This window comes from Struthio camelus, chromosome 7, assembly GCF_040807025.1.
Source record: "Struthio camelus isolate bStrCam1 chromosome 7, bStrCam1.hap1, whole genome shotgun sequence".
Classification (NCBI taxonomy): Eukaryota; Metazoa; Chordata; class Aves; order Struthioniformes; family Struthionidae; genus Struthio; species Struthio camelus.
In genome coordinates, this window is record NC_090948.1 from 30,336,014 (window position 1) to 30,348,437 (window position 12,424).

The following is a 12,424-nucleotide window of genomic DNA, read 5'->3' on the forward strand; positions in this document are numbered from 1 at the left end:
GGAAGCATGGGCTGTAACGGAGAGAGTGGCCCTGCTCCTTTTTGGCAATAGGTATACTGTTGAATGTCTCTGTGGAAGTTTCAGATGCAATGCTGCTGAAAGGGATCGGAAGTGGGCCTTATGCAGAGTTCCTGTTAACGTCTCTTTTTATTTTAATAATCTCTAAGGGAAGCAATAATTTAATGTGCAAGTTGCTTCCAGGTCTGTGACTTAGTAATTGACATGCCCTCCTTTTGAAAATGGTTTCCATTCTTTATGTAATTGTCTATTTTTATATATTTGGAGTTAAAAAAAAAAAAGACACTACAGTTTGTCACTTGTTTGAACAGACCACCTATAAGACACTAAATGGAATTTAAGGGCAGAAATAGTAGGTTATGGAATTACAGAAACAGCTTGCCAGAGCCAGATCTTCATGCTTGCATAATACACAAGAGGACGACATAACAGTATTTTTTAAGCTTTGTTATGTCCCAAACGTTCACTTGAGTGAATTTTGACTATATACTTGTATTTATCCACACACTAATATACCAGAACAGTTGATCCCTGTTATTTTGTTATCCTGCTCTGCTTCTTTATGATGAACATATCAAAAGCATGACCAATGCTTATCACAACACAGGCTTATCACATCCTGTTTAATATTTCAGAAACTGGTATATCTATGCGACGTAATTCCTTCATGCATGCATCTGAAATATATGATCCACATGAAACCTTTATCACTTCTTCATGTATTTGTTCTCATCTTGTATTTTTGCCCAGGAATGTGTGAAATTCAGTGGTTTTAATTATTTTTTTCAGGTTGAATAAAGCAGGGGCCAGGGCTCACTAGTTCTACATCTCTTCTCTAAAAAGGCAAAGACATTGCTGTGGTCTTCCTTGCTCAAGACTGGAGACATGGGTGCTCCTTTCTCAAAGAATATCAGGGATCCCTTTCCCTGCTGGAGATAGGAGAGAAGCAGAGTGGGTAAGAACCCTGACAGCCAGAGAATATGTTGTTCAGTGAACAGTGAAGCCTTATTCATGTTTTCCTATTGTTAACAGAATTTTCCCCATTGTGGTCCTTTGTTGCCTCAGAGGCAGTTTTGGAATTAAGACTCCATTAAGATACCTATGGAAGACAGAGCTATTATTTTGGGATGCCTAGATACCCAAGCAGACTGGACTATTATTACTTGCACTTGGATCACTTTTCGAGGATTTTTATTTGTCTGCTTTCATAACCAGAAAAACTAAATATAAACTGAGATTCTGATGTAATAGTGTGTATCCTTTAGAGGCACAGCTTCTGACAAGTAAAGGTTTTGATTTCTTCCTGCCCCAGTTTCAGCAGAATCTCTTCTGTTCAGTCTTCCAAACTCTACTGAGCTCTAACAAGATTGTAAATATTTTCACAGATACTCCTGCAAATTTTTACCTTGTATCAAAACCCACTGAAGTCAACTGAGAGACTTCACTGGGCTCAGGCCTGAATCCATCAGTTTCATGTGGCTCTCATAATAGTTCCCCTTGTTTTACTGACAATGAAAGAGACTCACCGTAACAGCTTACAAATTGTTTCAAATATTAAAAAAAAAAAAAAACCCTCTAATGTGCTGCACCTAATTATAAGCATGTTTTTTACAGAAAATTATCCCTTAATGGTGTTATGATGCAACTTGATGATTTTTACTGATATGTTGCCAGCACTACTGCATTATATCTTTTTATTTTGCTAAGAATATTTGCTGACCGTAATAACTTTTGCAGGAAAAGGGATTTGCATCACCCAGAGCTCCCAAGGAGCCTGGGCTCAGAGGTTATCATTCCTGTGGAAAAATTTCCAGAAATAAAATATATTAAGCAAACGCCTCACTCCCTGACTGTCTGAAAATGGCATCTAGTGAGGTTTCCATACAATGGTTTCCTTGTCAGAAAAATATTCCATATGCTGCCATAACTACCCCAGTTTTCTGTTTATGAATGCAGTGTCAAAGGTGTGTGACTGACAGCTGGATAAATAGAGGGATTCATAGAACTCAGCCAAACCTGAATGTTAGTTAAATCCACAGAACATTGCAATTGACTTCAAAGTGAACACGACCAGGCCTGGAATAAATACTCGGCTGGCTGTGGTGGTACAAGCTTCCTCATACACCCCTTCCAACATATCTCAGTGCTGTCAGCCTTTGTGTTATACCCAAAGGGCTTTTCTACATAAGAAAATAACAGTACTGAAGTTACAGAAATATGTTTTTTTCCAAATCCCAACTGAAGGTGACCCTTTGTAGAGGTCATCTGTTGGAGTAGCTGCTCGTCTGAATGGCTCCTAACCTGTTTCAGTCAAAATGACTTCTGGTTAACAAAAATCTCCTGTTCAAGCTCTCCTGTCCTGTGGCCCCTTTTGGTTGGCACAAGTTAGGAGAGTAACTCCCAAGAGAAGCTCTGCCAGCACAGGGACAGTATGATGATTCCCCGCCTTCTTTGAATGTGAGCTGCTCTGTGGTCACTTCTTAATTTGCCCATCTGTCTGCATAGTGAATGTCACACTACACTCGGTGCCTCAAAACCTGCCCTTATGCTTCGTTTTGCCTAATAATCATATGTATCTTTATCAGTTAAGCTTAAGCTCAGTTGGGAATACATTTATGCTAAACCCCAGTAAGCCACTCTTAAATTGCTTTAATGCATGTACATTTGCTTTTGAACTAATTTAAATTTAGCTTTCACCCATGGGCGCAATCTTGGCCTCTGTGAGCAGTTTTCAGTCAGGGTGCCAGTTAGAATTTTGATGAGGAAAAAAACGCTTTTATTTTTCTTTAGTTCCATCACAGCTTTTGTCTTTCAATGACTGGACATGATGCTATGTTGAAGCTGTATGGAGGACAAAAACCCAGCCCCTCTGCTGAAAAGTGTTGATGGATGAACAGGGAGAAGAGCACAAAGCTGCAATGCAGCACTGTGACTGACATCCTAGTTTATAGGCTGGAGGAAAGGGGCTGTCACAACCCTACTGGTTAAGATAATCTGTGGCAAAATGTCATGTAAGAGTGGATTCTGCAGTCCTTCTGATATGGCTTCCTTCTTTTTTTATCAGCTTTATAGCCCAAGAGGGAAGTTCTGCTATGTAAATGCTTTGCCTGTAGTTCCCACCCACACAACCAGAACATGTGCTTTAAGAACCGTGAACGGATCCATCAGAATTAGTTTTGCTCTAAATGAAGTAGCCTGTTATAGAGCATACATATAAGGGAATGTAAGTGTTGAAAAGGACTTTCTGAGGCTGTTCATAAAAATCCCAGATGCAAAGAAGAGTTCATTCTCTCTGCCCAAGTTGTGTAACACTGTGTTTGAGTGAGCAATGTTATTTAGATGAGTGTCTTGGTGAAAGAAATGTAACTGGAAAACGCTAGTCCTTTTTATTTTTCATCTTTATTATTTTAGTGTGATTCTGTAAATGCTTCCATGTGAGCCATCTCACTCATCTTTAAAGAATACATATAGAAAAAAGATGTCTAATCTAGATGTCTAAAGCACTAATCTAGAAGTTAATTGCTTGTGCTAGAAAAGGTTAATGTGAAAAATCTCTATTCTCTAAAATTCTTGTAGACTAAAATTAGTAGGATTATTTTGTAAGTATTCCCCAGGATAAGAAAAAACACTACAGTTTACCTTCCAGTGTGATGTATAAGTCAGTAAGTCAGTGCCCTAGATCAGCTGGGAAACCATGGTCTGTACTTGCAATGGGAGGTAGGTGAAGATTTCATAGCGCAAAGGAATCCAGGAAGGTTTTCAGATGTTTTTAAGCTCCGTGATGTTTCAGATATTCAGCTAACGTACAGGTAAATAGTTTATTAGAATAGCTAGTGAAATTTCAAATGATGTAATTCATCTTAAAGTGTCTTTTACATTTTTTTAGGAGAAGGGATACTGGTTGTGTTGAAAGAGCTACAAAGCAGGTGAACTTAATGTTGTAGTATATTCTGAGAATGCTGGAAACAGATGCGCTACTTATGTTTCCCGAAATATCTTAAGAATTCCTGATTAAAGAAGTCAGGTTTATGGTTCCAAATCAGATGTTACACTCAAGCCTGAGGGCCTGCAGCCCAGCTTACCGCACAAACCGCCCGGCAGGGCGAGACGTACTGCAGAGGGACGCCCCGGCTGTCCACGTGACGGGGGCGTTAGGCAGAGGTTGTTTTTTCAAGGAAAGAGACTGTCGTTGGAAATTGCCATTTTGTCAAACCTGTTTTGTGTAACTCACCAGCCTTAGCTTGTGCTGGCTGAGGCTCCACAGAGAGTTTCCTGTCATGAATATCACGTCGGTGTTTCAAAACTAACAAACTTTTAAAATTTGCAAGGAACGCTGAAACTGTCCATGGCCTTAGCTCCCTTTCCCGGGCGGGGAGGAAGGGCTCGAGCAGCAACCGTTAAGTGGAAGAGCGAGAAATGTCAATTTCCAGCGCACAGCTCCCGGCTGTTATCAGCACCCAGTGTAAGCGGCACCTGCCCGCCTTCCCGGCTGTTTGCTCCCCGCGGGGCCGCGCGCGCCGCGGGGGGCGGCCGGGTCCTGGCGCGCCGCGCAGCCCGCTCCCACGGGCAGGCCGAGGGCAGCCCGGCCGCGCCCAACGTGCCCGCGCGGGGCCGGGCGGCCGCGGGGCCGGGGCCGGGGCCGGGGCCGGGGGAGCGGCAGCGGCCGGCGGGTGGGGCGCCTCCGCCCCCGCCCCCGCCCCCGCCCCAGCCGCCGCGTTTCCACCGCGCCCGTTTCCCCGCCCCCGGGCGCTGAAGCCGGTGGCGGAGCTGGCGGAAGGAGCCGCGGCCGCAGCGCTTCCTCCTCCTCCTCCTGCCGCCGCCGCCTCACAGCGCACTCGGCCCGTGCGGAGGGGCGGCAAGCTCCCGCGGTAGGACGACGCACCGCGGCGCGGTGAGTGCGGGGGCGGCAGCAGCAGCAGCGGGGGCTCCCGCCGCGGGCGGCGCCCGGGCCGTTGTCGTCGCCGGGTGCGGGGCCGCCTCGGCCGCCGGCGGGGCCGGGCCTTCGCTGGCGGGGCCGGCGCGGCTGCGGTGAGCGGCTGCCCCAGCGGCCTCGGCCTGGCGCGGGCGGCCCCCCGAGGGACCGCCGGGTGGTGGCTGCTCCGCGCCGGCTGGTTTGGGGGAAGTTCGTGCCTGCTGAAGGGGGCAGCAATGGGCGTCGTTAAACTTGTCGTAACATCTGCCCTGAGGCCTGTGTAGAGCTGAGCAAAAGCGGGGAGCTCCGAGGTGTCGCGAAGTGAGAGTCCCGGCGTAGATGAGAGTCTAAGACGTCAAAAGGGGCTGGTTGTAGGTAAACTGTAAGAGCCTGTGTGGCTGTCTTTGCAGTGGTTTTAGGTGTCTTTAGAAAGCTGTTGGTGAATCTCAGGCGAAGGAGATGGTTTGACAGATTTTTTTCTTTCTTTCTTTCTTTTTTTTTTTTTTGCTCTTGCAGTTGCAGTTAAGTATTTTGCGTGTATTCTCAGTTGATTGTGAAATTTTAGTCTGGACGTGTATGACAAGAGTGAAAGATGGCAGTTTTATCAGAACCGTTATACCATACTTCTTGATATGGAACATCCCTTTCTGCAAACTGCATATAATGCACTTTATATTTTCTTACATTATATATTTTTAAACTGTTCTTAAACTATAACTTTATCTTAACTACTTGTTAAGAAAATAAAAAAAAGCATAAAGATCCCAATATTCAAGAAAGAAGAGTTCTTACCTGTTCCCATCTTGTTTCTGGAGAAGAAATGCTGGGCAGTAGTGATTGTCTTGGGGTATTTTTTCCCCATCTTCCAGATAAATTGGAAGTTTCTTGAAGTCTTTTCCTGATAAAGTTGAACAGTTAAGGAATAAATCTTCTGATACTGAATGGAGAATTGAAAGCAGTTCAGCAGAAAAAGGAAGACAGCTGCTTTGACGCAGAAGGACTGAGGTGAAGGTGTTGAAAGCAGAGGTTGACAAGTAGGGAAAGATGCTGGTACAATGTGTTTTAATGAAAGAGCTAATTACTGTGGGTTTGTGGATTTTTTTTGTTTTGTTTTGCACCTGTCTAAAAGGCCATGACTGAGGCAGCAGGTTGTGGGGTTCATTCCCTGACCTTCTCACCCCTAGCATGTAGTATTTCCTGTTGGATAAATCAGTTGTCTGTGGGAGCGCATATGATAACCTCAGAGAAACTGTGGCACAAAAAACAGTGTTAGCAGATCATTGCTGTAGAGTTGGGTGTGTGAACACTTATCTATTTCCCAAGAGCTTAGCTGTTTCTATAATTTCCTGTGTCAAGAGCTGTTGTAAGAGTCATGTGGACCGCTCTCCTCCCACTTGTGTAACAGATAGCTTGCACTGGGCACTTGCTTCCAGTCTCACCTGTGGTCTAGTCCCCTTGGTTGTTTTGTTGGTTTTCCCATTCCTGAAACTGTTTCTGTGTCTATTTTCGTGACTCTTTCCCTCCACCGCTTCAAACTAAGCCCTGTATATAATACAGGGCCTGCAGAGATTCAGCAAGATTTTAAAGGGCCTGCTAAGACTATGTCTGTGTACCTTTCTCTTTGATCTCAGTATGAGGTCAGGAGTGAAAACACATTTGTGAATCTGGGCTTAAACTAGAGCAGTTATCCCACTCACTCACAGTGCTACATTACTTTTTTCACTTGTACTCGGTAGTCTCCAGAAGTTCTAAATTGGCAGCCTGGAAATTTTGTGAAATGTCAGAAGTCACTGAAAGATGGGGTGAAACCATATTGGGATGGAGATGTTCTAGGGAGGTGTTCATGTGCTTAATATGGTGTATAAAGGAAAAATATTGTAAAGACTGTAGTATTGCAGAGGCGCTTGAAATCGGAACTTGAATTGTTACGATAATGTTTCAGTTTTTAATGGACTGAAGTGTAGGTGGTTCTGCTTCTACTGTGGCCAGGTGTTCAGAAGCAGGTTTATCTGTGCTATCAGGAGTACTTTTAATTAAAACACTCAAATTTAGAATGGGAGGAGGCACAATCCAGTGTCAGACTTAGTGGCCTGAGTATCCTCTGAGATGATTTACAGCTGTTTCTACAGCTCTAGTTTCGTGCCAGCTTTGACAGTGGTGGAGACTGAGGGAGCTCCAATCTTCCCTTCTGATTTCTGTGATGCTGCGTGCCTGTCCTTCAGCTCGGATAATGCCACTGGGCAGGGAGTGGGACTAACCTGGTGCACAAAAATGGTTCTTGCTTACTGCCCAGTCTTACAACTGGGAGGAGAGGGCCCTGGTATGTAGACAGAAATAAGCCGGTAAGGCAGAAACTTCTTAACCTTTGCCATATCATCCAGCCCCTGAAACAGCAATCTCTTAGAAGCTCAGCCAGTGGATTGCTCAGTCTAAAACATCATACTAGTATTTGGTGCTAGACTTGAATAACCTGGAGTTAGCCTAAAGAGACCTAGAGAAAGTTTCCCAAAAATGTAGTAGTGTTTAGAAGCAAAGTTCAGGACTTTCTGAGGCTATTTTGACTCTGTCTTAAACTAAAACATACAGGTTTTAATCAGTAGTTTATTCAGAAAATGCATGAATGTCTTCACACACCTCTCACTTTGAACAGTTCCTGGAAGAAAGTCTGTCTCTGTCTGTCTGTCTCTCTCTCTTTCTCTCTCTGTCAACCTCACTACTGTGATTGTAACTTGTACCTCTGACAGCATGGGTGAATGTTTTGTCCTCAGCCTGACCAACGCAGGTTTTACTGTATCTTTGCATGTTATGTAAATACTGAATTTCCTTCCAGCAGTAAACCAAGCTGGGAAGAATGCAGTACATCAAGTTGTAGATAAGTCAAAGGGCAGCAGCAAATATTTGTAGTGTACTTCTCCTATTTATGCTTTGTATTTGTTCCAGATTTTATCAGAATTTAATGTAAAATTTTTACAGGAAGTTAGATCATGGGTGGTGCAAGCTCAGAATCATTTATGGTTGGAGTGGGAACTTACTGGTACCTTTCTGAAAAACAGTTTTATTAAGTGCTTGTGCTTAAGTCGGGCAATGGATCCTGACTAAACTAAGGGTCTTTTTTGTGTTTGTGTGAAATTGTATCCATACTACTCAGCTGTTACAGATCCTGATTCTGCACTAGTGCTAATCATTATTTCATTTGAATTTAGACTGAATAGGATTAATGATTGGGTGTGTTCTTGTTTTTTTTTGTTTTTTTTTTTAAACAAGATAAAATCTCGCCACCTGAGACTGTTTCTTATTCAGATGGATAATGCCACTGTGCTATGTGATCGGTAGCAGTAACTGCAGTATTCCCTTTTGCTAAGGACAGAAACACAGAGAAATAGAAAAAAGTCCTACCCAATGATTATTTCTTTTTTTTCCCCCCTCCCTTATACATTGTCTGTTTGAGAAAGAAGATACTGGCTTATTTGATAATAGGGAAGGTTAAAAGCTTTTTTGGTTAAGGAGGCTCTCTACATTAAGAGTCCTTGAAAACAGCAAAAGAGCGCATCCTCTCAGATATGGTGGGCCACTGAGCGGAGAGTTTTCAAACCCGAAATGGATTTATGAAGAACCCACTGGGATAAGAGGAATGCTTTTGTGAGGATGTGAGGAGCACTGTCACCTTTATTCACAAACTGGGTTTTGTGGCAGTGCTAGAGCCGCACAGGTTTCATATAGGAGATTATTCTCTTAAGTGTGTGAAGCATATTTTGTTCCTTCACTGCAGAACATGATTTTCTTTTGAGGGTATTGGAAAAATGCCACCAATAGGTCCCTCTCTTCTGACTTTACCTCTGCTTTTGTCCTGAGGAAGCACTGGACTTGAACGTTTCCTTCCTTCCTTGAAGTATTTGTTCTGTCATTGGGAGAGATGGATCGCAGATTCCAATGGGCTTAAGAACTTTCAACCAAATTAATTCTATATTAAAAATCCAAATCTTCCCATGAGGCCTCTGTTTGTGCTAAACCTTAGAATAGCCAATCAGTTAATATGTACAGGGAATGATATTTGCTGTGGTCAATTTAGACATCTAATTCACGTTTCTGAAGACATCTGACATCTCTCTTGGTTAAATAGGCTTTGGCCTAGCAAGCTACCGCTAAATTAGTTGCTTAAGTTGTCTAAAGTAGATATTGTGAATCTCTCTTTTATTGTTATGGAAGAGAACAATTTCAAGTTTGAAAATTTGCGCTCATTCTGTAAACATTGTGCCAATGTATAGCTCAAATTAGCTAGTAGAATGGATGTTTCTTGCAAACATTAGGATTTAGGAAAAAATATTTATTTTTTTCTTTTTCAGTAATAAGCTTTAAGTTCTAAAGTTGGTTGATTCCACACAGATAGGTATGATTTGAAGGCCACTGCTTTGCTTTCTGTTAACTCTTACTGGCTTTTTTTTTTTTTAAACTACTTTTTTACGGTTGTTGTGAAATGCCCAGTCCTCTGGTTTAATAGACTAAACTGGATCTTTCCTGAGCAAGTCAATTCCTGATTAACTGAAAATCAGCTCTTTACAGTCAGAAGTAAACAAAGCACGTTCCCTTACTCTCACTAATGAGTAATAACCTTCCTAAGATTCCTAGGTAGGTAGGTGTGTAAGGCCTTCAATGTCTAGAAGGCATAAAAGCAATCACCTTTAGGAAAAGATCGACTTATTTGCAAACTTATATTTACTTGATTTTCTTCCAAGGCTATCAACCTCGTGCAGAGCGTAGGCATTTTCATGCAGTGCAGGGTTTACGCATGCAGCTTTTAACGGTGGTCTTTTGCAGCTCTCCTGAGCGTGCCTTTCTTTACAGAGCTCTCTTTAACAGCTAGATATTATTATTTTGCCTCTCTTGCAGCCTGAACAATGTAAATGCAAGAAGTATGGGCAGAGGATGTAGTGGAAATACCATAATTAGTCTTTACCTATTTTGACTTAAAAACTGAAGATGTAAAAATTTGTTCTTAATATGGCGGAACTTAGAATAGTATAAACGCTTGAGGCATTAGTCAGCTGAGAAAATAGTTCGGATTATTTGTAGCATGACTGTTTATGCTGCATATTATTTTATGTAACATCTTAACTACTGCATTCTATTCTGAAACATCTCATAAACCTATTTTGATGTTTCTTGCTTATTGTGGTGTAAATAAAGTGTCTGATGTCCATGTTGTCATATATATTTTGACTGACTATATTGTAAATATTCCAAATAACATTGGAAGAGGATGCTACAAAAGGAAACACTTGATGGAGGTGGAGGAGGAGCTAATTTGCTCCGGTGTTATCATTGCATGTGAATGTCAAGAGCCTGTGCAGCTCCTTTAAGTTCTTTAAGGTTTGTTGTCTTGAGTGTATATATCTAGAGACTGATAAGTAAACCCAAGAGGCTTGAGGTCTTTCCAGGAAAGTGTGGAGCAGTATGCCAGGGAAAGAAAAGTTCAGCCACATAAGCAGGGTCTACACAATAATGAAAAGCTACTGCTGATTGGTAGGGGCATACCAGCTTGTTCTCTCTCTAACATTGCCTATGGGGTTCAAATAACAGACAAAGGCCTGTAAAAATAAGCACAAACGTATGTTTCGTTCTGTTCTACTATCTGCTTTTTCTGTGGTTCAGTGCTGGTGAATGGCATTACATTGCCATTTCTGACAGTCCTGGTTCTACTGGCAGCTAGGACATGAGTTTGGTCTGCTTCCCACTTGAATTTTGACCCTCTGTGAAGAATGTGGGACCTGAGTTGATGATCTATAGCATAATAGATGCCAGCTATCGTGGGATTTCTGCTGATCTTTAGAGAATTTTGTTATGATGTGGCTGAGTTACCTGTTACATCAAAATTAGTCTTTGCTAACACTGGTAGGCTTCTGAGGTCTCAGTTTTTTTCCCCTAAAGGAAAGGCATAGGTTGCAAATCAGAAGAGGGAGTCATCTGTGAAGTTCCTTGAGGACTAGATGACCTCCAGAAGTCACTTTCGACCTAAATCGTTCTATGAAATATTCTGTGAAATACAAATTTTTTACTGGCTGCAGATACCATCAAAGCAATTGTTCCACTACCTTGGAGACTCTTGTTTTGGTCAGGTGTTTTCATGCATTTCTCTATTGTATGGAGAAGTGTATCCAAGGCAGTTCAAATGACTTTTCAAGTAATGCTTAACAGTATACAATACTTGGAACAGGCTAGTAAGGCTGTAACGTCATGGTTTGTGCTTCTGTCACTGAAAGTTATCAGTCGCACACATTTTCTTAATTAATATTTGTACAGCTTTGTTGTGGCTTATGGATCTGTCTGTTGAAAATCTGCCTGCTCAGCTGCTCTTGGACTTTAGTGTCGCTTTTCTGCTCTGCCTTTTATGACTAAGGTTTGCCAGTGCTACTACCTTTCTGATTTTTTTTTTTCTTTCTTTCCCTACTCTGCCTGCCCAAGCAGGTCAAAAAAGTGCTAGATTGTCTTCCAAGAAAGCAGTAATATAATAATGTTATCAAATTAGTAATACCATCAGTAATGGCATTGCTTCTTATCCGTAATATCAATAGGCAGTTGAATTCCTAGGTTAAATCCCCCTGCCCCCTCAATTTTTGAATTTGTTTCTGTTTTGCCATCAATTGTTTCTGTTTTGCCATCAATTCATAGCTTTTTTATCGTCTTTTTGTAGGGAATGAATGGTATGTTAATACCTTTAAATGTGTGTTTTGGATGAAGACCAAAAAAGGTTCCTAAAAAGAAACTATGAAAGATACATTGTGTGCAGGAGATGTTTTCTGAGTTTGACTGACATTAAATCTTGTTGGAACGGAAACACATTCTGTTAGATTATTTTTGACGAAAGAGGAAGGCTAGGCAGGGAATCACATACACAAAAACTTTAGGGAAAACCATACTGCAGGACTTCTTATCTGACAGGATGAAGAATATTATACCTGGTATAGGTAAGGACAAATTGCATGCTGCAGTGCATAAGCAAGACAAAAATAAATCCTGCTCGGGCTGGGGTTAAATAGCAGTTAGCTAGTACAGTGCTGTGTGTGGCTTGTCCTTGTCTTATGAAAGTACAGTGTGGTGGATGCCCTAGCTTATCTGTGATAAATATCCACAGTACATTGTAAGGTGATAAATTCTGTTGTGGTGATTTCGTAATTGGTGATCAGTGTCAGAGCAGGTACTACCTTCTGTACAGAGGAGCGCTGTAATTTATAGCTATAGGCAGCCTTTAGTACTAGATCCTGGTAATTAACTTGGTAGAAGAGTAAAGGCCAAGAGTTTAATTTTACTCAGTATTTTGTGGAAAAATTAAACCAATGATTTTGAATAAATATAGGTCATGATGTTTTCATCCTTTATGCCCTCAAATTATTGGAACTTGGCATTGCTGGAGACTAAACACTGAAAAGCAGCCATTAAATAAAGTTCAAGAATTGACATGAATGTACTTGCTGAGCTTATTTCTAATTGTGCCTTGAA

General features: G+C 41.8%; 1 protein-coding gene across 14 annotated transcripts in view; it reads left to right on the top strand.

Annotated features, from left to right (window-relative positions):
* The window catches only part of ANXA11 (annexin A11), a 73,535-nt gene that overhangs the window by 39,326 nt on the left and 21,785 nt on the right, over positions 1-12,424 (top strand). The window contains exon 1 of one of the 14 annotated variants that reach the window (XM_068950563.1): positions 4,660-4,909. The exons of 11 other annotated variants lie outside the window; for them this stretch is intronic. The gene's annotated coding sequence lies outside the window, so the exon portion shown is untranslated. Of the gene's footprint in view, positions 1-4,659; positions 4,910-4,965; positions 5,306-12,424 lie in introns of those variants that run through there. 2 more of the 14 variants (XM_068950576.1, XM_068950574.1) reach the window with 2 other exon arrangements.